Source organism: Schistocerca americana, chromosome 3 (assembly GCF_021461395.2).
Source record: "Schistocerca americana isolate TAMUIC-IGC-003095 chromosome 3, iqSchAmer2.1, whole genome shotgun sequence".
Taxonomy (NCBI): Eukaryota; Metazoa; Arthropoda; class Insecta; order Orthoptera; family Acrididae; genus Schistocerca; species Schistocerca americana.
In genome coordinates, this window is record NC_060121.1 from 707,522,116 (window position 1) to 707,545,420 (window position 23,305).

A 23,305-nucleotide genomic window follows, 5' to 3' on the forward strand; every position below is an offset into this window, starting at 1 on the left:
CGTTGTATGTCGGACGGTGAGTCGCCGACAGGAATTAGGCGTGCTGCCATCTGTCGGCAGGTGAGGTAATGAAGCAGCTTGAATGGTGACAGAAATGATGAAAATAGTTAACTAAAGAGTAATAGCGACGACATTTGGCAGACACGTGTTTCAGCGTTGACAGTTAGTTTGGGGTGTGTGCTTGCATGACACTGGAAGTCTGTTGACGGTAGAGAAGTAGACAAGACGGAAAGAATTTTCCGCGTTCTCGCGGAGAAGTAATAGAGAAGCAGCCATAAGTATTTAAGTGAGGGCGTTGATCGGCACTCTGGTTTCCCTTCAAAACGAATAAATCTTTCGCCTTTTACTAAAGATTTCCGTGGAGGGGAACATTAAATGAGTCTATAAGGTATTTTTCGTAGTGCTCGGCTATTGCTGAGCCATAATCACAAGTGAAAACGTAATGTAAGTAGCAAGAGGTAGATTGTGTTGTGTGAATGAAGGGCGTGGAGTAGCGGATGACGTTGGATCAGGCAGATATTTGTTTTTTTAAAATTTGAAATTGTAATAGGCCGTGTCGTAGTATAATGAAACAAGTACATTTGCCCTGAAATGGCGTACAGTGTGTTAGACGATTGTGTAAAGACAGAGAGGGAGCTACAGGACTACCTGGAAACACTTGGTGAACCCTTTCCGTACCTCAGTTCTAGATGATTTGAGAGTGTTTACTTGCACTGCAGTTGCACAACAGCATATAAACTGATATTTTGAAGTGAATGATGAATGATAGGCTTTGTAAGAAATACTGGTATGTGATTAGTAGATTATGTTTTGAAACCCAAAATTATTTTTACCACAGAAGTTTGTGATTTGTAGGTATGATGTGAGTGAGCTTTGGGCCGAAGATGGTGGTTAGTTGGGCAGGATGAGTATTTAAATGGTTTTCAATAGAGTGGATATTAGTGACACTGGCTTGTTGCCATAATGTGTTTGTTCATAACAGTGTACTCAGTTGTGTAGAAGATTTAGGTGAGAAAGAGACAGTTGTTGAATATGACATAAATAGCTAGAAATGAAGTAAGTAATAATTTCCTGCTAGGTGTAGTTTGGGTATGGTGTGTCTCAGTGAGAGATAAATCTTGAAATTGAAGGGTTGTTCCTAGCTACAGTCTTGGAAACTATGTATCTGCTGTTGACTCCAATGTTTTCAAGATTACTTGTGTACAAAATTGGGCAGACTTTGCAGTTTCTTCTTCAGTAAATCAGTGGAAGGTGGTGCAGATAATGGTAAAAATGTTCAGTGCCTCCTGTGAGTTGTTGATGCTGCTTGTCTTTTAAGTAAAATTGATAGGGGCTCTTGATTGACCCAGCCATACACAGAGCTGGTGCATACTTGGCTTGAGAAGACTTTGGTCAGTAAATGATGAAATACCAACACAGTGCTCACAACAAAGCTCCTTTCCCTGCATTCTAGTTTCCCTCGGGTATAGAGTGACATGATATTGGCAGAGGATGTGCAGATAATCACTTTGATCAGGCTGTTTGTTTTTTTAATGCTCTTTTACCAGAATCCATGCATAGTGATAACTGTGTTCTCTGGTGGAACACGATGAGAACATTGTGTGAAGTGCACAGAAGTAGCTATTTGAGTATGTATGAAATTGTGAGGTAACCACTGTTACTCCTAAATTTCTGTGGAATTAAGTTTTCTGTATGTGTGTGTGTGTGTGTGTGTGTGTGTGTGTGTGTGTGTGTGTGTGTGTGAGGTTCAAGTTGGTAGTTTATATGTTGCAAGCGGAAAAAGCTTTTTAGTAAACTGAGGCACTAGCATTAGTTTCCTGTTCACTGTGACAAGGAAGCTAGTATAAAAAGTAGTTTGTGGTTTTGCTTGCAAAGAAGTGCTCATGGGATGAAAGCACTGCTTGGGATTATTCTGAGATGATGGGGGGATTGCTAAACATGTAGCATTTTAGTAAGGAGCTTGTCGGAGTAGTTGTATAGTTGTAAAATTATTTGTTATTTTATGAGAAATTTCTGTATTCATAGCACATGGGCCATCATAGTTGAAGCATACAGATTGGCATGGTATGCGTAGGTCTGTAAAATGTCCTGACAGTGATGTTCATAGAGACTTGATGTATACTTTGATTCTTCATCTGTTTAACAGTAGACATAAGAAATGTATTAGTGGAGCAAGTAGCTGTGAAATTACTGGTGTATGATTGATAGTATGGACGTGGCGCTGAATTGAAGTGTTTGTTCAGCTGTGGGTGTTTTCATAATTGCCATGTGAGGAAAAGCAATACTCGTGATAGGCGAAAAGAGATACAGAGAGAAACACATTTGTTGCGAGTATTGTATGTCAGCAGCTCCAAGGGCGGGTATCAAGTAAGACGCAAAGTGAAACGAAAGAGGAAGTATGCATGAAAGAGGCCAAATATCGACAAGAGTTCGCACTGTTAGAGTGAGGTGAATGAGCTAGTGCTGTGCGAAAAATTTCGAAGAGAGAGGCGGTTTTAAAGAAAGCACAAGAGTCCTATGAATGCCCTCTTGTGTGTTTCTCTTTCAGTGGCTATTTGGCGTGTCTGCTTGCGCCGTAGAATGCTACTGTATGTGCCCCAGGCCGCCATCTAGCGGCCGGAGGTGCAAGCGGTGTTTACATACAGTCTCGCCTGAGGCAATGGTCTCTCATTTCGGAACGCAAGAAGCACTGGTAGCGCACAAAATAGCTGAGCGAGATCATGGCGGCCAAGTAAGAGTAGAAGTAGGTTCTTTGCAGAATGTCGGAGCTTGTAAATCGCGAAATGTGAAGAGTGTGTCGTATTCTCGTAGGGCGTGTTGACGGTCTCGTGGCATAAGTAGCGAGCGGTGATAGCTTGCAAGCAAGATCATACTTCACAGGATCATTTCTGTAGTATGTCTACAACTCTCTCTAGTTCAAAGCTGGAGTAGACGTAACCACGATGACGAGTGGTAGCACTCTCCCTGAGCGTGAGGCTTGCGATCGAGATTCATCGCATCTTGGTTGTAATCGATGATCGTTCACCACATTCTGAGGGATGTGGGAAGGGAATAGCACTTTCCGAGTGGTGGTTTTATTATATAGATCAGAAGCGTAAGTCATACCTTTGGTATCGGGACCCGCGTCGTTGCAGAAATGTCGCTGCAGCTTGTGGAAGGACTTTGATTGCGACATGTCATGAAAGCCTTGTGGAAGTTTCTCGAGTGTCACGGGGACGAGCCATTTGATTTGGCCTGCTCCAAGTGCTAGGCTTGGATGACAACGACGTACTTTTGAGTTACAAGACTGAGTGAGCAACACAAGAAGAGTGCAATTGATGACGATAAAAAGCTGACACACAACACAGTGTTGATAATCACCACTAATGCATGATGTACGAAACATTTAGGAGGAGCACGTTTGGCTAGCAAACATGAATTGAGCGATTTGCAAGGCACTGTTATCTGCAAGAAGGAATGCATGAAATTGGCAAATGAATAAGACTGGTTCGAATACTATCGACAGAAATTTTATTTCTGTTGTCAACTAGTATTAATTAGATGTGTGGGAGTAGGGGGATATTTCCCTTGCACCATACATCTACATACACGTTGCGTCTGATGTGGCCTAGTTTTGCGTACAAAGAACTGTCTAGTTGTCAGTTTTTTTCAGTGAACGAATGTGGTAGGGAGGAGAGAGATTAGTGTTAGATGCAGAGCAGTGCGGGCAGTTGTGTGTCGGACGTTGTATGTCGGACGGTGAGTCGCCGACAGGAATTGGGCGTGCTGCCATCTGTCGGCAGGTGAGGTAATGAAGCAGCTTGAATGGTGACAGAAATGATGAAAATAGTTAACTAAAGAGTAATAGCGACGACATTTGGCAGACACGTGTTTCAGCGTTGACAGTTAGTTTGGGGTGTGTGCTTGCATGACACTGAAAGTCTGTTGACGGTAGAGAAGCAGACAAGACGGAAAGAATTTTCCGCGTTCTCGCGGAGAAGTAATAGAGAAGCAGCCATAAGTATTGAAGTGAGGGCGTTGATCGGCACTCTGGTTTCCCTTCAAAACGAATAAATCTTTCGCCTTTTACTAAAGATTTCCGTGGAGGGGAACATTAAATGAGTCTATAAGGTATTTTTCGTAGTGCTCGGCTATTGCTGAGCCATAATCACAAGTGAAAACGTAATGTAAGTAGCAAGAGGTAGATTGTGTTGTGTGAATGAAGGGCGTGGAGTAGCGGATGACGTTGGATCAGGCAGATATTTGTTTTTTTAAAATTTGAAATTGTAATAGGCCGTGTCGTAGTATAATGAAACAAGTACATTTGCCCTGAAATGGCGTACAGTGTGTTAGACGATTGTGTAAAGACAGAGAGGGAGCTACAGGACTACCTGGAAACACTTGGTGAACCCTTTCCGTACCTCAGTTCTAGATGATTTGAGAGTGTTTACTTGCACTGCAGTTGCACAACAGCATATAAACTGATATTTTGAAGTGAATGATGAATGATAGGCTTTGTAAGAAATACTGGTATGTGATTAGTAGATTATGTTTTGAAACCCAAAATTATTTTTACCACAGAAGTTTGTGATTTGTAGGTATGATGTGAGTGAGCTTTGGGCCGAAGATGGTGGTTAGTTGGGCAGGATGAGTATTTAAATGGTTTTCAATAGAGTGGATATTAGTGACACTGGCTTGTTGCCATAATGTGTTTGTTCATAACAGTGTACTCAGTTGTGTAGAAGATTTAGGTGAGAAAGAGACAGTTGTTGAATATGACATAAATAGCTAGAAATGAAGTAAGTAGTAATTTCCTGCTAGGTGTAGTTTGGGTATGGTGTGTCTCAGTGAGAGATAAATCTTGAAATTGAAGGGTTGTTCCTAGCTACAGTCTTGGAAACTATGTATCTGCTGTTGACTCCAATGTTTTCAAGATTACTTGTGTACAAAATTGGGCAGACTTTGCAGTTTCTTCTTCAGTAAATCAGTGGAAGGTGGTGCAGATAATGGTAAAAATGTTCAGTGCCTCCTGTGAGTTGTTGATGCTGCTTGTCTTTTAAGTAAAATTGATAGGGGCTCTTGATTGACCCAGCCATACACAGAGCTGGTGCATACTTGGCTTGAGAAGACTTTGGTCAGTAAATGATGAAATACCAACACAGTGCTCACAACAAAGCTCCTTTCCCTGCATTCTAGTTTCCCTCGGGTATAGAGTGACATGATATTGGCAGAGGATGTGCAGATAATCACTTTGATCAGGCTGTTTGTTTTTTTAATGCTCTTTTACCAGAATCCATGCATAGTGATAACTGTGTTCTCTGGTGGAACACGATGAGAACATTGTGTGAAGTGCACAGAAGTAGCTATTTGAGTATGTATGAAAATGTGAGGTAACCACTGTTACTCCTAAATTTCTGTGGAATTAAGTTTTCTGTATGTGTGTGTGTGTGTGTGTGTGTGTGTGTGTGTGTGTGTGTGTGTGAGTGTGAGGTTCAAGTTGGTAGTTTATATGTTGCAAGCGAAAAAAGCTTTTTAGTAAACTGAGGCACTAGCATTAGTTTCCTGTTCACTGTGACAAGGAAGCTAGTATAAAAAGTAGTTTGTGGTTTTGCTTGCAAAGAAGTGCTCATGGGATGAAAGCACTGCTTGGGATTATTCTGAGATGATGGGGGGATTGCTAAACATGTAGCATTTTAGTAAGGAGCTTGTCGGAGTAGTTGTATAGTTGTAAAATTATTTGTTATTTTATGAGAAATTTCTGTATTCATAGCACATGGGCCATCATAGTTGAAGCATACAGATTGGCATGGTATGCGTAGGTCTGTAAAATGTCCTGACAGTGATGTTCATAGAGACTTGTTGTATACTTTGATTCTTCATCTGTTTAACAGTAGACATAAGAAATGTATTAGTGGAGCAAGTAGCTGTGAAATTACTGGTGTATGATTGATAGTATGGACGTGGCGCTGAATTGAAGTGTTTGTTCAGCTGTGGGTGTTTTCATAATTGCCATGTGAGGAAAAGCAATACTCGTGATAGGCGAAAAGAGATACAGAGAGAAACACATTTGTTGCGAGTATTGTATGTCAGCAGCTCCAAGGGCGGGTATCAAGTAAGACGCAAAGTGAAACGAAAGAGGAAGTATGCATGAAAGAGGCCAAATATCGACAAGAGTTCGCACTGTTAGAGTGAGGTGAATGAGCTAGTGCTGTGCGAAAAATTTCGAAGAGAGAGGCGGTTTTAAAGAAAGCACAAGAGTCCTATGAATGCCCTCTTGTGTGTTTCTCTTTCAGTGGCTATTTGGCGTGTCTGCTTGCGCCGTAGAATGCTACTGTATGTGCCCCAGGCCGCCATCTAGCGGCCGGAGGTGCAAGCGGTGTTTACATACAGTCTCGCCTGAGGCAATGGTCTCTCATTTCGGAACGCAAGAAGCACTGGTAGCGCACAAAATAGCTGAGCGAGATCATGGCGGCCAAGTAAGAGTAGAAGTAGGTTCTTTGCAGAATGTCGGAGCTTGTAAATCGCGAAATGTGAAGAGTGTGTCGTATTCTCGTAGGGCGTGTTGACGGTCTCGTTTCATAAGTAGCGAGCGGTGATAGCTTGCAAGCAAGATCATACTTCACAGGATCATTTCTGTAGTATGTCTTCAACTCTCTCTAGTTCAAAGCTGGAGTAGACGTAACCACGATGATGAGTGGTAGCACTCTCCCTGAGCGTGAGGCTTGCGATCGAGATTCATCGCATCTTGGTTGTAATCGATGATCGTTCACCACATTCTGAGGGATGTGGGAAGGGAATAGCGCTTTCCGAGTGGTGGTTTTATTATATAGATCAGAAGCGTAAGTCATACCTTTGGTATCGGGACCCGCGTCGTTGCAGAAATGTCGCTGCAGCTTGTGGAAGGACTTTGATTGCGACATGTCATGAAAGCCTTGTGGAAGTTTCTCGAGTGTCACGGGGACGAGCCATTTGATTTGGCCTGCTCCAAGTGCTAGGCTTGGATGACAACGACGTACTTTTGAGTTACAAGACTGAGTGAGCAACACAAGAAGAGTGCAATTGATGACGATAAAAAGCTGACACACAACACAGTGTTGATAATCACCACTAATGCATGATGTACGAAACATTTAGGAGGAGCACGTTTGGCTAGCAAACATGAATTGAGCGATTTGCAAGGCACTGTTATCTGCAAGAAGGAATGCATGAAATTGGCAAATGAATAAGACTGGTTCGAATACTATCGACAGAAATTTTATTTCTGTTGTCAACTAGTATTAATTAGATGTGTGGGAGTAGGGGGATATTTCCCTTGCACCATACATCTACATACACGTTGCGTCTGATGTGGCCTAGTTTTGCGTACAAAGAACTGTCTAGTTGTCAGTTTTTTTCAGTGAACGAATGTGGTAGGGAGGAGAGAGATTAGTGTTAGATGCAGAGCAGTGCGGGCAGTTGTGTGTCGGACGTTGTATGTCGGACGGTGAGTCGCCAACAGGAATTAGGCGTGCTGCCATCTGTCGGCAGGTGAGGTAATGAAGCAGCTTGAATGGTGACAGAAATGATGAAAATAGTTAACTAAAGAGTAATAGCGACGACATTTGGCAGACACGTGTTTCAGCGTTGACAGTTAGTTTGGGGTGTGTGCTTGCATGACACTGGAAGTCTGTTGACGGTAGAGAAGTAGACAAGACGGAAAGAATTTTCCGCGTTCTCGCGGAGAAGTAATAGAGAAGCAGCCATAAGTATTGAAGTGAGGGCGTTGATCGGCACTCTGGTTTCCCTTCAAAACGAATAAATCTTTCGCCTTTTACTAAAGATTTCCGTGGAGGGGAACTTTAAATGAGTCTATAAGGTATTTTTCGTAGTGCTCGGCTATTGCTGAGCCATAATCACAAGTGAAAACGTAATGTAAGTAGCAAGAGGTAGATTGTGTTGTGTGAATGAAGGGCGTGGAGTAGCGGATGACGTTGGATCAGGCAGATATTTGTTTTTTTAAAATTTGAAATTGTAATAGGCCGTGTCGTAGTATAATGAAACAAGTACATTTGCCCTGAAATGGCGTACAGTGTGTTAGACGATTGTGTAAAGACAGAGAGGGAGCTACAGGACTACCTGGAAACACTTGGTGAACCCTTTCCGTACCTCAGTTCTAGATGATTTGAGAGTGTTTACTTGCACTGCAGTTGCACAACAGCATATAAACTGATATTTTGAAGTGAATGATGAATGATAGGCTTTGTAAGAAATACTGGTATGTGATTAGTAGATTATGTTTTGAAACCCAAAATTATTTTTACCACAGAAGTTTGTGATTTGTAGGTATGATGTGAGTGAGCTTTGGGCCGAAGATGGTGGTTAGTTGGGCAGGATGAGTATTTAAATGGTTTTCAATAGAGTGGATATTAGTGACACTGGCTTGTTGCCATAATGTGTTTGTTCATAACAGTGTACTCAGTTGTGTAGAAGATTTAGGTGAGAAAGAGACAGTTGTTGAATATGACATAAATAGCTAGAAATGAAGTAAGTAGTAATTTCCTGCTAGGTGTAGTTTGGGTATGGTGTGTCTCAGTGAGAGATAAATCTTGAAATTGAAGGGTTGTTCCTAGCTACAGTCTTGGAAACTATGTATCTGCTGTTGACTCCAATGTTTTCAAGATTACTTGTGTACAAAATTGGGCAGACTTTGCAGTTTCTTCTTCAGTAAATCAGTGGAAGGTGGTGCAGATAATGGTAAAAATGTTCAGTGCCTCCTGTGAGTTGTTGATGCTGCTTGTCTTTTAAGTAAAATTGATAGGGGCTCTTGATTGACCCAGCCATACACAGAGCTGGTGCATACTTGGCTTGAGAAGACTTTGGTCAGTAAATGATGAAATACCAACACAGTGCTCACAACAAAGCTCCTTTCCCTGCATTCTAGTTTCCCTCGGGTATAGAGTGACATGATATTGGCAGAGGATGTGCAGATAATCACTTTGATCAGGCTGTTTGTTTTTTTAATGCTCTTTTACCAGAATCCATGCATAGTGATAACTGTGTTCTCTGGTGGAACACGATGAGAACATTGTGTGAAGTGCACAGAAGTAGCTATTTGAGTATGTATGAAAATGTGAGGTAACCACTGTTACTCCTAAATTTCTGTGGAATTAAGTTTTCTGTATGTGTGTGTGTGTGTGTGTGTGTGTGTGTGTGAGGTTCAAGTTGGTAGTTTATATGTTGCAAGCGAAAAAAGCTTTTTAGTAAACTGAGGCACTAGCATTAGTTTCCTGTTCACTGTGACAAGGAAGCTAGTATAAAAAGTAGTTTGTGGTTTTGCTTGCAAAGAAGTGCTCATGGGATGAAAGCACTGCTTGGGATTATTCTGAGATGATGGGGGGATTGCTAAACATGTAGCATTTTAGTAAGGAGCTTGTCGGAGTAGTTGTATAGTTGTAAAATTATTTGTTATTTTATGAGAAATTTCTGTATTCATAGCACATGGGCCATCATAGTTGAAGCATACAAATTGGCATGGTATGCGTAGGTCTGTAAAATGTCCTGACAGTGATGTTCATAGAGACTTGTTGTATACTTTGATTCTTCATCTGTTTAACAGTAGACATAAGAAATGTATTAGTGGAGCAAGTAGCTGTGAAATTACTGGTGTATGATTGATAGTATGGACGTGGCGCTGAATTGAAGTGTTTGTTCAGCTGTGGGTGTTTTCATAATTGCCATGTGAGGAAAAGCAATACTCGTGATAGGCGAAAAGAGATACAGAGAGAAACACATTTGTTGCGAGTATTGTATGTCAGCAGCTCCAAGGGCGGGTATCAAGTAAGACGCAAAGTGAAACGAAAGAGGAAGTATGCATGAAAGAGGCCAAATATCGACAAGAGTTCGCACTGTTAGAGTGAGGTGAATGAGCTAGTGCTGTGCGAAAAATTTCGAAGAGAGAGGCGGTTTTAAAGAAAGCACAAGAGTCCTATGAATGCCCTCTTGTGTGTTTCTCTTTCAGTGGCTATTTGGCGTGTCTGCTTGCGCCGTAGAATGCTACTGTATGTGCCCCAGGCCGCCATCTAGCGGCCGGAGGTGCAAGCGGTGTTTACATACAGTCTCGCCTGAGGCAATGGTCTCTCATTTCGGAACGCAAGAAGCACTGGTAGCGCACAAAATAGCTGAGCGAGATCATGGCGGCCAAGTAAGAGTAGAAGTAGGTTCTTTGCAGAATGTCCGAGCTTGTAAATCGCGAAATGTGAAGAGTGTGTCGTATTCTCGTAGGGCGTGTTGACGGTCTCGTGGCATAAGTAGCGAGCGGTGATAGCTTGCAAGCAAGATCATACTTCACAGGATCATTTCTGTAGTATGTCTTCAACTCTCTCTAGTTCAAAGCTGGAGTAGACGTAACCACGATGATGAGTGGTAGCACTCTCCCTGAGCGTGAGGCTTGCGATCGAGATTCATCGCATCTTGGTTGTAATCGATGATCGTTCACCACATTCTGAGGGATGTGGGAAGGGAATAGCGCTTTCCGAGTGGTGGTTTTATTATATAGATCAGAAGCGTAAGTCATACCTTTGGTATCGGGACCCGCGTCGTTGCAGAAATGTCGCTGCAGCTTGTGGAAGGACTTTGATTGCGACATGTCATGAAAGCCTTGTGGAAGTTTCTCGAGTGTCACGGGGACGAGCCATTTGATTTGGCCTGCTCCAAGTGCTAGGCTTGGATGACAACGACGTACTTTTGAGTTACAAGACTGAGTGAGCAACACAAGAAGAGTGCAATTGATGACGATAAAAAGCTGACACACAACACAGTGTTGATAATCACCACTAATGCATGATGTACGAAACATTTAGGAGGAGCACGTTTGGCTAGCAAACATGAATTGAGCGATTTGCAAGGCACTGTTATCTGCAAGAAGGAATGCATGAAATTGGCAAATGAATAAGACTGGTTCGAATACTATCGACAGAAATTTTATTTCTGTTGTCAACTAGTATTAATTAGATGTGTGGGAGTAGGGGGATATTTCCCTTGCACCATACATCTACATACACGTTGCGTCTGATGTGGCCTAGTTTTGCGTACAAAGAACTGTCTAGTTGTCAGTTTTTTTCAGTGAACGAATGTGGTAGGGAGGAGAGAGATTAGTGTTAGATGCAGAGCAGTGCGGGCAGTTGTGTGTCGGACGTTGTATGTCGGACGGTGAGTCGCCGACAGGAATTAGGCGTGCTGCCATCTGTCGGCAGGTGAGGTAATGAAGCAGCTTGAATGGTGACAGAAATGATGAAAATAGTTAACTAAAGAGTAATAGCGACGACATTTGGCAGACACGTGTTTCAGCGTTGACAGTTAGTTTGGGGTGTGTGCTTGCATGACACTGGAAGTCTGTTGACGGTAGAGAAGTAGACAAGACGGAAAGAATTTTCCGCGTTCTCGCGGAGAAGTAATAGAGAAGCAGCCATAAGTATTGAAGTGAGGGCGTTGATCGGCACTCTGGTTTCCCTTCAAAACGAATAAATCTTTCGCCTTTTACTAAAGATTTCCGTGGAGGGGAACATTAAATGAGTCTATAAGGTATTTTTCGTAGTGCTCGGCTATTGCTGAGCCATAATCACAAGTGAAAACGTAATGTAAGTAGCAAGAGGTAGATTGTGTTATGTGAATGAAGGGCGTGGAGTAGCGCATGACGTTGGATCAGGCAGATATTTGTTTTTTTAAAATTTGAAATTGTAATAGGCCGTGTCGTAGTATAATGAAACAAGTACATTTGCCCTGAAATGGCGTACAGTGTGTTAGACGATTGTGTAAAGACAGAGAGGGAGCTACAGGACTACCTGGAAACACTTGGTGAACCCTTTCCGTACCTCAGTTCTAGATGATTTGAGAGTGTTTACTTGCACTGCAGTTGCACAACAGCATATAAACTGATATTTTGAAGTGAATGATGAATGATAGGCTTTGTAAGAAATACTGGTATGTGATTAGTAGATTATGTTTTGAAACCCAAAATTATTTTTACCACAGAAGTTTGTGATTTGTAGGTATGATGTGAGTGAGCTTTGGGCCGAAGATGGTGGTTAGTTGGGCAGGATGAGTATTTAAATGGTTTTCAATAGAGTGGATATTAGTGACACTGGCTTGTTGCCATAATGTGTTTGTTCATAACAGTGTACTCAGTTGTGTAGAAGATTTAGGTGAGAAAGAGACCGTTGTTGAATATGACATAAATAGCTAGAAATGAAGTAAGTAGTAATTTCCTGCTAGGTGTAGTTTGGGTATGGTGTGTCTCAGTGAGAGATAAATCTTGAAATTGAAGGGTTGTTCCTAGCTACAGTCTTGGAAACTATGTATCTGCTGTTGACTCCAATGTTTTCAAGATTACTTGTGTACAAAATTGGGCAGACTTTGCAGTTTCTTCTTCAGTAAATCAGTGGAAGGTGGTGCAGATAATGGTAAAAATGTTCAGTGCCTCCTGTGAGTTGTTGATGCTGCTTGTCTTTTAAGTAAAATTGATAGGGGCTCTTGATTGACCCAGCCATACACAGAGCTGGTGCATACTTGGCTTGAGAAGACTTTGGTCAGTAAATGATGAAATACCAACACAGTGCTCACAACAAAGCTCCTTTCCCTGCATTCTAGTTTCCCTCGGGTATAGAGTGACATGATATTGGCAGAGGATGTGCAGATAATCACTTTGATCAGGCTGTTTGTTTTTTTAATGCTCTTTTACCAGAATCCATGCATAGTGATAACTGTGTTCTCTGGTGGAACACGATGAGAACATTGTGTGAAGTGCACAGAAGTAGCTATTTGAGTATGTATGAAAATGTGAGGTAACCACTGTTACTCCTAAATTTCTGTGGAATTAAGTTTTCTGTATGTGTGTGTGTGTGTGTGAGGTTCAAGTTGGTAGTTTATATGTTGCAAGCGAAAGAAGCTTTTTAGTAAACTGAGGCACTAGCATTAGTTTCCTGTTCACTGTGACAAGGAAGCTAGTATAAAAAGTAGTTTGTGGTTTTGCTTGCAAAGAAGTGCTCATGGGATGAAAGCACTGCTTGGGATTATTCTGAGATGATGGGGGGATTGCTAAACATGTAGCATTTTAGTAAGGAGCTTGTCGGAGTAGTTGTATAGTTGTAAAATTATTTGTTATTTTATGAGAAATTTCTGTATTCATAGCACATGGGCCATCATAGTTGAAGCATACAGATTGGCATGGTATGCGTAGGTCTGTAAAATGTCCTGACAGTGATGTTCATAGAGACTTGTTGTATACTTTGATTCTTCATCTGTTTAACAGTAGACATAAGAAATGTATTAGTGGAGCAAGTAGCTGTGAAATTACTGGTGTATGATTGATAGTATGGACGTGGCGCTGAATTGAAGTGTTTGTTCAGCTGTGGGTGTTTTCATAATTGCCATGTGAGGAAAAGCAATACTCGTGATAGGCGAAAAGAGATACAGAGAGAAACACATTTGTTGCGAGTATTGTATGTCAGCAGCTCCAAGGGCGGGTATCAAGTAAGACGCAAAGTGAAACGAAAGAGGAAGTATGCATGAAAGAGGCCAAATATCGACAAGAGTTCGCACTGTTAGAGTGAGGTGAATGAGCTAGTGCTGTGCGAAAAATTTCGAAGAGAGAGGCGGTTTTAAAGAAAGCACAAGAGTCCTATGAATGCCCTCTTGTGTGTTTCTCTTTCAGTGGCTATTTGGCGTGTCTGCTTGCGCCGTAGAATGCTACTGTATGTGCCCCAGGCCGCCATCTAGCGGCCGGAGGTGCAAGCGGTGTTTACATACAGTCTCGCCTGAGGCAATGGTCTCTCATTTCGGAACGCAAGAAGCACTGGTAGCGCACAAAATAGCTGAGCGAGATCATGGCGGCCAAGTAAGAGTAGAAGTAGGTTCTTTGCAGAATGTCGGAGCTTGTAAATCGCGAAATGTGAAGAGTGTGTCGTATTCTCGTAGGGCGTGTTGACGGTCTCGTGGCATAAGTAGCGAGCGGTGATAGCTTGCAAGCAAGATCATACTTCACAGGATCATTTCTGTAGTATGTCTTCAACTCTCTCTAGTTCAAAGCTGGAGTAGACGTAACCACGATGACGAGTGGTAGCACTCTCCCTGAGCGTGAGGCTTGCGATCGAGATTCATCGCATCTTGGTTGTAATCGATGATCGTTCACCACATTCTGAGGGATGTGGGAAGGGAATAGCGCTTTCCGAGTGGTGGTTTTATTATATAGATCAGAAGCGTAAGTCATACCTTTGGTATCGGGACCCGCGTCGTTGCAGAAATGTCGCTGCAGCTTGTGGAAGGACTTTGATTGCGACATGTCATGAAAGCCTTGTGGAAGTTTCTCGAGTGTCACGGGGACGAGCCATTTGATTTGGCCTGCTCCAAGTGCTAGGCTTGGATGACAACGACGTACTTTTGAGTTACAAGACTGAGTGAGCAACACAAGAAGAGTGCAATTGATGACCATAAAAAGCTGACACACAACACAGTGTTGATAATCACCACTAATGCATGATGTACGAAACATTTAGGAGGAGCACGTTTGGCTAGCAAACATGAATTGAGCGATTTGCAAGGCACTGTTATCTGCAAGAAGGAATGCATGAAATTGGCAAATGAATAAGACTGGTTCGAATACTATCGACAGAAATTTTATTTCTGTTGTCAACTAGTATTAATTAGATGTGTGGGAGTAGGGGGATATTTCCCTTGCACCATACATCTACATACACGTTGCGTCTGATGTGGCCTAGTTTTGCGTACAAAGAACTGTCTAGTTGTCAGTTTTTTTCAGTGAACGAATGTGGTAGGGAGGGGAGAGATTAGTGTTAGATGCAGAGCAGTGCGGGCAGTTGTGTGTCGGACGTTGTATGTCGGACGGTGAGTCGCCGACAGGAATTAGGCGTGCTGCCATCTGTCGGCAGGTGAGGTAATGAAGCAGCTTGAATGGTGACAGAAATGATGAAAATAGTTAACTAAAGAGTAATAGCGACGACATTTGGCAGACACGTGTTTCAGCGTTGACAGTTAGTTTGGGGTGTGTGCTTGCATGACACTGGAAGTCTGTTGACGGTAGAGAAGTAGACAAGACGGAAAGAATTTTCCGCGTTCTCGCGGAGAAGTAATAGAGAAGCAGCCATAAGTATTGAAGTGAGGGCGTTGATCGGCACTCTGGTTTCCCTTCAAAACGAATAAATCTTTCGCCTTTTACTAAAGATTTCCGTGGAGGGGAACATTAAATGAGTCTATAAGGTATTTTTCGTAGTGCTCGGCTATTGCTGAGCCATAATCACAAGTGAAAACGTAATGTAAGTAGCAAGAGGTAGATTGTGTTATGTGAATGAAGGGCGTGGAGTAGCGCATGACGTTGGATCAGGCAGATATTTGTTTTTTTAAAATTTGAAATTGTAATAGGCCGTGTCGTAGTATAATGAAACAAGTACATTTGCCCTGAAATGGCGTACAGTGTGTTAGACGATTGTGTAAAGACAGAGAGGGAGCTACAGGACTACCTGGAAACACTTGGTGAACCCTTTCCGTACCTCAGTTCTAGATGATTTGAGAGTGTTTACTTGCACTGCAGTTGCACAACAGCATATAAACTGATATTTTGAAGTGAATGATGAATGATAGGCTTTGTAAGAAATACTGGTATGTGATTAGTAGATTATGTTTTGAAACCCAAAATTATTTTTACCACAGAAGTTTGTGATTTGTAGGTATGATGTGAGTGAGCTTTGGGCCGAAGATGGTGGTTAGTTGGGCAGGATGAGTATTTAAATGGTTTTCAATAGAGTGGATATTAGTGACACTGGCTTGTTGCCATAATGTGTTTGTTCATAACAGTGTACTCAGTTGTGTAGAAGATTTAGGTGAGAAAGAGACAGTTGTTGAATATGACATAAATAGCTAGAAATGAAGTAAGTAGTAATTTCCTGCTAGGTGTAGTTTGGGTATGGTGTGTCTCAGTGAGAGATAAATCTTGAAATTGAAGGGTTGTTCCTAGCTACAGTCTTGGAAACTATGTATCTGCTGTTGACTCCAATGTTTTCAAGATTACTTGTGTACAAAATTGGGCAGACTTTGCAGTTTCTTCTTCAGTAAATCAGTGGAAGGTGGTGCAGATAATGGTAAAAATGTTCAGTGCCTCCTGTGAGTTGTTGATGCTGCTTGTCTTTTAAGTAAAATTGATAGGGGCTCTTGATTGACCCAGCCATACACAGAGCTGGTGCATACTTGGCTTGAGAAGACTTTGGTCAGTAAATGATGAAATACCAACACAGTGCTCACAACAAAGCTCCTTTCCCTGCATTCTAGTTTCCCTCGGGTATAGAGTGACATGATATTGGCAGAGGATGTGCAGATAATCACTTTGATCAGGCTGTTTGTTTTTTTAATGCTCTTTTACCAGAATCCATGCATAGTGATAACTGTGTTCTCTGGTGGAACACGATGAGAACATTGTGTGAAGTGCACAGAAGTAGCTATTTGAGTATGTATGAAAATGTGAGGTAACCACTGTTACTCCTAAATTTCTGTGGAATTAAGTTTTCTGTATGTGTGTGTGTGTGTGTGTGTGTGTGTGTGTGTGTGTGTGTGTGAGTGTGAGGTTCAAGTTGGTAGTTTATATGTTGCAAGCGAAAAAAGCTTTTTAGTAAACTGAGGCACTAGCATTAGTTTCCTGTTCACTGTGACAAGGAAGCTAGTATAAAAAGTAGTTTGTGGTTTTGCTTGCAAAGAAGTGCTCATGGGATGAAAGCACTGCTTGGGATTATTCTGAGATGATGGGGGGATTGCTAAACATGTAGCATTTTAGTAAGGAGCTTGTCGGAGTAGTTGTATAGTTGTAAAATTATTTGTTATTTTATGAGAAATTTCTGTATTCATAGCACATGGGCCATCATAGTTGAAGCATACAGATTGGCATGGTATGCGTAGGTCTGTAAAATGTCCTGACAGTGATGTTCATAGAGACTTGTTGTATACTTTGATTCTTCATCTGTTTAACAGTAGACATAAGAAATGTATTAGTGGAGCAAGTAGCTGTGAAATTACTGGTGTATGATTGATAGTATGGACGTGGCGCTGAATTGAAGTGTTTGTTCAGCTGTGGGTGTTTTCATAATTGCCATGTGAGGAAAAGCAATACTCGTGATAGGCGAAAAGAGATACAGAGAGAAACACATTTGTTGCGAGTATTGTATGTCAGCAGCTCCAAGGGCGGGTATCAAGTAAGACGCAAAGTGAAACGAAAGAGGAAGTATGCATGAAAGAGGCCAAATATCGACAAGAGTTCGCACTGTTAGAGTGAGGTGAATGAGCTAGTGCTGTGCGAAAAATTTCGAAGAGAGAGGCGGTTTTAAAGAAAGCACAAGAGTCCTATGAATGCCCTCTTGTGTGTTTCTCTTTCAGTGGCTATTTGGCGTGTCTGCTTGCGCCGTAGAATGCTACTGTATGTGCCCCAGGCCGCCATCTAGCGGCCGGAGGTGCAAGCGGTGTTTACATACAGTCTCGCCTGAGGCAATGGTCTCTCATTTCGGAACGCAAGAAGCACTGGTAGCGCACAAAATAGCTGAGCGAGATCATGGCGGCCAAGTAAGAGTAGAAGTAGGTTCTTTGCAGAATGTCGGAGCTTGTAAATCGCGAAATGTGAAGAGTGTGTCGTATTCTCGTAGGGCGTGTTGACGGTCTCGTGGCATAAGTAGCGAGCGGTGATAGCTTGCAAGCAAGATCATACTTCACAGGATCATTTCTGTAGTATGTCTTCAACTCTCTCTAGTTCAAAGCTGGAGTAGACGTAACCACGATGATGAGTGGTAGCACTCTCCCTGAGCGTGAGGCTTGCGATCGAGATTCATCGCATCTTGGTTGTAATCGATGATCGTTCACCACATTCTGAGGGATGTGGGAAGGGAATAGCGCTTTCCGAGTGGTGGTTTTATTATATAGATCAGAAGCGTAAGTCATACCTTTGGTATCGGGACCCGCGTCGTTGCAGAAATGTCGCTGCAGCTTGTGGAAGGACTTTGATTGCGACATGTCATGAAAGCCTTGTGGAAGTTTCTCGAGTGTCACGGGGACGAGCCATTTGATTTGGCCTGCTCCAAGTGCTAGGCTTGGATGACAACGACGTACTTTTGAGTTACAAGACTGAGTGAGCAACACAAGAAGAGTGCAATTGATGACGATAAAAAGCTGACACACAACACAGTGTTGATAATCACCACTAATGCATGATGTACGAAACATTTAGGAGGAGCACGTTTGGCTAGCAAACATGAATTGAGCGATTTGCAAGGCACTGTTATCTGCAAGAAGGAATGCATGAAATTGGCAAATGAATAAGACTGGTTCGAATACTATCGACAGAAATTTTATTTCTGTTGTCAACTAGTATTAATTAGATGTGTGGGAGTAGGGGGATATTTCCCTTGCACCATACATCTACATACACGTTGCGTCTGATGTGGCCTAGTTTTGCGTACAAAGAACTGTCTAGTTGTCAGTTTTTTTCAGTGAACGAATGTGGTAGGGAGGAGAGAGATTAGTGTTAGATGCAGAGCAGTGCGGGCAGTTGTGTGTCGGACGTTGTATGTCGGACGGTGAGTCGCCAACAGGAATTAGGCGTGCTGCCATCTGTCGGCAGGTGAGGTAATGAAGCAGCTTGAATGGTGACAGAAATGATGAAAATAGTTAACTAAAGAGTAATAGCGACGACATTTGGCAGACACGTGTTTCAGCGTTGACAGTTAGTTTGGGGTGTGTGCTTGCATGACACTGGAAGTCTGTTGACGGTAGAGAAGTAGACAAGACGGAAAGAATTTTCCGCGTTCTCGCGGAGAAGTAATAGAGAAGCAGCCATAAGTATTGAAGTGAGGGCGTTGATCGGCACTCTGGTTTCCCTTCAAAACGAATAAATCTTTCGCCTTTTACTAAAGATTTCCGTGGAGGGGAACATTAAATGAGTCTATAAGGTATTTTTCGTAGTGCTCGGCTATTGCTGAGCCATAATCACAAGTGAAAACGTAATGTAAGTAGCAAGAGGTAGATTGTGTTGTGTGAATGAAGGGCGTGGAGTAGCGGATGACGTTGGATCAGGCAGATATTTGTTTTTTTAAAATTTGAAATTGTAATAGGCCGTGTCGTAGTATAATGAAACAAGTACATTTGCCCTGAAATGGCGTACAGTGTGTTAGACGATTGTGTAAAGACAGAGAGGGAGCTACAGGACTACCTGGAAACACTTGGTGAACCCTTTCCGTACCTCAGTTCTAGATGATTTGAGAGTGTTTACTTGCACTGCAGTTGCACAACAGCATATAAACTGATATTTTGAAGTGAATGATGAATGATAGGCTTTGTAAGAAATACTGGTATGTGATTAGTAGATTATGTTTTGAAACCCAAAATTATTTTTACCACAGAAGTTTGTGATTTGTAGGTATGATGTGAGTGAGCTTTGGGCCGAAGATGGTGGTTAGTTGGGCAGGATGAGTATTTAAATGGTTTTCAATAGAGTGGATATTAGTGACACTGGCTTGTTGCCATAATGTGTTTGTTCATAACAGTGTACTCAGTTGTGTAGAAGATTTAGGTGAGAAAGAGACAGTTGTTGAATATGACATAAATAGCTAGAAATGAAGTAAGTAGTAATTTCCTGCTAGGTGTAGTTTGGGTATGGTGTGTCTCAGTGAGAGATAAATCTTGAAATTGAAGGGTTGTTCCTAGCTACAGTCTTGGAAACTATGTATCTGCTGTTGACTCCAATGTTTTCAAGATTACTTGTGTACAAAATTGGGCAGACTTTGCAGTTTCTTCTTCAGTAAATCAGTGGAAGGTGGTGCAGATAATGGTAAAAATGTTCAGTGCCTCCTGTGAGTTGTTGATGCTGCTTGTCTTTTAAGTAAAATTGATAGGGGCTCTTGATTGACCCAGCCATACACAGAGCTGGTGCATACTTGGCTTGAGAAGACTTTGGTCAGTAAATGATGAAATACCAACACAGTGCTCACAACAAAGCTCCTTTCCCTGCATTCTAGTTTCCCTCGGGTATAGAGTGACATGATATTGGCAGAGGATGTGCAGATAATCACTTTGATCAGGCTGTTTGTTTTTTTAATGCTCTTTTACCAGAATCCATGCATAGTGATAACTGTGTTCTCTGGTGGAACACGATGAGAACATTGTGTGAAGTGCACAGAAGTAGCTATTTGAGTATGTATGAAAATGTGAGGTAACCACTGTTACTCCTAAATTTCTGTGGAATTAAGTTTTCTGTATGTGTGTGTGTGTGTGTGTGTGTGTGTGTGTGTGTGTGTGTGTGAGGTTCAAGTTGGTAGTTTATATGTTGCAAGCGAAAAAAGCTTTTTAGTAAACTGAGGCACTAGCATTAGTTTCCTGTTCACTGTGACAAGGAAGCTAGTATAAAAAGTAGTTTGTGGTTTTGCTTGCAAAGAAGTGCTCATGGGATGAAAGCACTGCTTGGGATTATTCTGAGATGATGGGGGGATTGCTAAACATGTAGCATTTTAGTAAGGAGCTTGTCGGAGTAGTTGTATAGTTGTAAAATTATTTGTTATTTTATGAGAAATTTCTGTATTCATAGCACATGGGCCATCATAGTTGAAGCATACAGATTGGCATGGTATGCGTAGGTCTGTAAAATGTCCTGACAGTGATGTTCATAGAGACTTGTTGTATACTTTGATTCTTCATCTGTTTAACAGTAGACATAAGAAATGTATTAGTGGAGCAAGTAGCTGTGAAATTACTGGTGTATGATTGATAGTATGGACGTGGCGCTGAATTGAAGTGTTTGTTCAGCTGTGGGTGTTTTCATAATTGCCATGTGAGGAAAAGCAATACTCGTGATAGGCGAAAAGAGATACAGAGAGAAACACATTTGTTGCGAGTATTGTATGTCAGCAGCTCCAAGGGCGGGTATCAAGTAAGACGCAAAGTGAAACGAAAGAGGAAGTATGCATGAAAGAGGCCAAATATCGACAAGAGTTCGCACTGTTAGAGTGAGGTGAATGAGCTAGTGCTGTGCGAAAAATTTCGAAGAGAGAGGCGGTTTTAAAGAAAGCACAAGAGTCCTATGAATGCCCTCTTGTGTGTTTCTCTTTCAGTGGCTATTTGGCGTGTCTGCTTGCGCCGTAGAATGCTACTGTATGTGCCCCAGGCCGCCATCTAGCGGCCGGAGGTGCAAGCGGTGTTTACATACAGTCTCGCCTGAGGCAATGGTCTCTCATTTCGGAACGCAAGAAGCACTGGTAGCGCACAAAATAGCTGAGCGAGATCATGGCGGCCAAGTAAGAGTAGAAGTAGGTTCTTTGCAGAATGTCGGAGCTTGTAAATCGCGAAATGTGAAGAGTGTGTCGTATTCTCGTAGGGCGTGTTGACGGTCTCGTGGCATAAGTAGCGAGCGGTGATAGCTTGCAAGCAAGATCATACTTCACAGGATCATTTCTGTAGTATGTCTTCAACTCTCTCTAGTTCAAAGCTGGAGTAGACGTAACCACGATGATGAGTGGTAGCACTCTCCCTGAGCGTGAGGCTTGCGATCGAGATTCATCGCATCTTGGTTGTAATCGATGATCGTTCACCACATTCTGAGGGATGTGGGAAGGGAATAGCGCTTTCCGAGTGGTGGTTTTATTATATAGATCAGAAGCGTAAGTCATACCTTTGGTATCGGGACCCGCGTCGTTGCAGAAATGTCGCTGCAGCTTGTGGAAGGACTTTGATTGCGACATGTCATGAAAGCCTTGTGGAAGTTTCTCGAGTGTCACGGGGACGAGCCATTTGATTTGGCCTGCTCCAAGTGCTAGGCTTGGATGACAACGACGTACTTTTGAGTTACAAGACTGAGTGAGCAACACAAGAAGAGTGCAATTGATGACGATAAAAAGCTGACACACAACACAGTGTTGATAATCACCACTAATGCATGATGTACGAAACATTTAGGAGGAGCACGTTTGGCTAGCAAACATGAATTGAGCGATTTGCAAGGCACTGTTATCTGCAAGAAGGAATGCATGAAATTGGCAAATGAATAAGACTGGTTCGAATACTATCGACAGAAATTTTATTTCTGTTGTCAACTAGTATTAATTAGATGTGTGGGAGTAGGGGGATATTTCCCTTGCACCATACATCTACATACACGTTGCGTCTGATGTGGCCTAGTTTTGCGTACAAAGAACTGTCTAGTTGTCAGTTTTTTTCAGTGAACGAATGTGGTAGGGAGGAGAGAGATTAGTGTTAGATGCAGAGCAGTGCGGGCAGTTGTGTGTCGGACGTTGTATGTCGGACGGTGAGTCGCCGACAGGAATTAGGCGTGCTGCCATCTGTCGGCAGGTGAGGTAATGAAGCAGCTTGAATGGTGACAGAAATGATGAAAATAGTTAACTAAAGAGTAATAGCGACGACATTTGGCAGACACGTGTTTCAGCGTTGACAGTTAGTTTGGGGTGTGTGCTTGCATGACACTGGAAGTCTGTTGACGGTAGAGAAGTAGACAAGACGGAAAGAATTTTCCGCGTTCTCGCGGAGAAGTAATAGAGAAGCAGCCATAAGTATTGAAGTGAGGGCGTTGATCGGCACTCTGGTTTCCCTTCAAAACGAATAAATCTTTCGCCTTTTACTAAAGATTTCCGTGGAGGGGAACATTAAATGAGTCTATAAGGTATTTTTCGTAGTGCTCGGCTATTGCTGAGCCATAATCACAAGTGAAAACGTAATGTAAGTAGCAAGAGGTAGATTGTGTTGTGTGAATGAAGGGCGTGGAGTAGCGGATGACGTTGGATCAGGCAGATATTTGTTTTTTTAAAATTTGAAATTGTAATAGGCCGTGTCGTAGTATAATGAAACAAGTACATTTGCCCTGAAATGGCGTACAGTGTGTTAGACGATTGTGTAAAGACAGAGAGGGAGCTACAGGACTACCTGGAAACACTTGGTGAACCCTTTCCGTACCTCAGTTCTAGATGATTTGAGAGTGTTTACTTGCACTGCAGTTGCACAACAGCATATAAACTGATATTTTGAAGTGAATGATGAATGATAGGCTTTGTAAGAAATACTGGTATGTGATTAGTAGATTATGTTTTGAAACCCAAAATTATTTTTACCACAGAAGTTTGTGATTTGTAGGTATGATGTGAGTGAGCTTTGGGCCGAAGATGGTGGTTAGTTGGGCAGGATGAGTATTTAAATGGTTTTCAATAGAGTGGATATTAGTGACACTGGCTTGTTGCCATAATGTGTTTGTTCATAACAGTGTACTCAGTTGTGTAGAAGATTTAGGTGAGAAAGAGACAGTTGT

At 42.2% G+C, this 23,305-nt stretch overlaps 13 non-coding genes across 13 annotated transcripts; all 13 read left to right on the plus strand.

Annotated features, from left to right (window-relative positions):
- The first annotated feature begins 302 nt into the window (after nucleotides 1-302).
- Nucleotides 303-421, plus strand: LOC124608607. The gene has a single exon (XR_006979223.1). It is a non-coding gene; the product is annotated as a U5 spliceosomal RNA (small nuclear RNA).
- Nucleotides 422-2,863: 2,442 nt separating this feature from the next.
- LOC124608550 lies at nucleotides 2,864-3,070 on the plus strand. The gene has a single exon (XR_006979176.1). It is a non-coding gene; the product is annotated as a small nucleolar RNA U3 (small nucleolar RNA).
- Nucleotides 3,071-4,024: 954 nt separating this feature from the next.
- On the plus strand, nucleotides 4,025-4,143 carry LOC124608608. Its single transcript, XR_006979224.1, has one exon. It is a non-coding gene; the product is annotated as a U5 spliceosomal RNA (small nuclear RNA).
- A 2,444-nt stretch (nucleotides 4,144-6,587) lies between these two features.
- Nucleotides 6,588-6,794, plus strand: LOC124608436. The gene has a single exon (XR_006979077.1). It is a non-coding gene; the product is annotated as a small nucleolar RNA U3 (small nucleolar RNA).
- A 954-nt stretch (nucleotides 6,795-7,748) lies between these two features.
- LOC124608677 lies at nucleotides 7,749-7,867 on the plus strand. Its single transcript, XR_006979283.1, has one exon. It is a non-coding gene; the product is annotated as a U5 spliceosomal RNA (small nuclear RNA).
- A 2,424-nt stretch (nucleotides 7,868-10,291) lies between these two features.
- Nucleotides 10,292-10,498, plus strand: LOC124608437. The gene has a single exon (XR_006979078.1). It is a non-coding gene; the product is annotated as a small nucleolar RNA U3 (small nucleolar RNA).
- A 954-nt stretch (nucleotides 10,499-11,452) lies between these two features.
- On the plus strand, nucleotides 11,453-11,571 carry LOC124608609. The gene has a single exon (XR_006979225.1). It is a non-coding gene; the product is annotated as a U5 spliceosomal RNA (small nuclear RNA).
- Nucleotides 11,572-13,981: 2,410 nt separating this feature from the next.
- On the plus strand, nucleotides 13,982-14,188 carry LOC124608508. Its single transcript, XR_006979139.1, has one exon. It is a non-coding gene; the product is annotated as a small nucleolar RNA U3 (small nucleolar RNA).
- A 954-nt stretch (nucleotides 14,189-15,142) lies between these two features.
- On the plus strand, nucleotides 15,143-15,261 carry LOC124608610. The gene has a single exon (XR_006979226.1). It is a non-coding gene; the product is annotated as a U5 spliceosomal RNA (small nuclear RNA).
- A 2,442-nt stretch (nucleotides 15,262-17,703) lies between these two features.
- On the plus strand, nucleotides 17,704-17,910 carry LOC124608438. Its single transcript, XR_006979079.1, has one exon. It is a non-coding gene; the product is annotated as a small nucleolar RNA U3 (small nucleolar RNA).
- A 954-nt stretch (nucleotides 17,911-18,864) lies between these two features.
- On the plus strand, nucleotides 18,865-18,983 carry LOC124608611. The gene has a single exon (XR_006979227.1). It is a non-coding gene; the product is annotated as a U5 spliceosomal RNA (small nuclear RNA).
- A 2,436-nt stretch (nucleotides 18,984-21,419) lies between these two features.
- LOC124608440 lies at nucleotides 21,420-21,626 on the plus strand. The gene has a single exon (XR_006979080.1). It is a non-coding gene; the product is annotated as a small nucleolar RNA U3 (small nucleolar RNA).
- A 954-nt stretch (nucleotides 21,627-22,580) lies between these two features.
- On the plus strand, nucleotides 22,581-22,699 carry LOC124608612. The gene has a single exon (XR_006979228.1). It is a non-coding gene; the product is annotated as a U5 spliceosomal RNA (small nuclear RNA).
- Nucleotides 22,700-23,305: the final 606 nt, after the last annotated feature.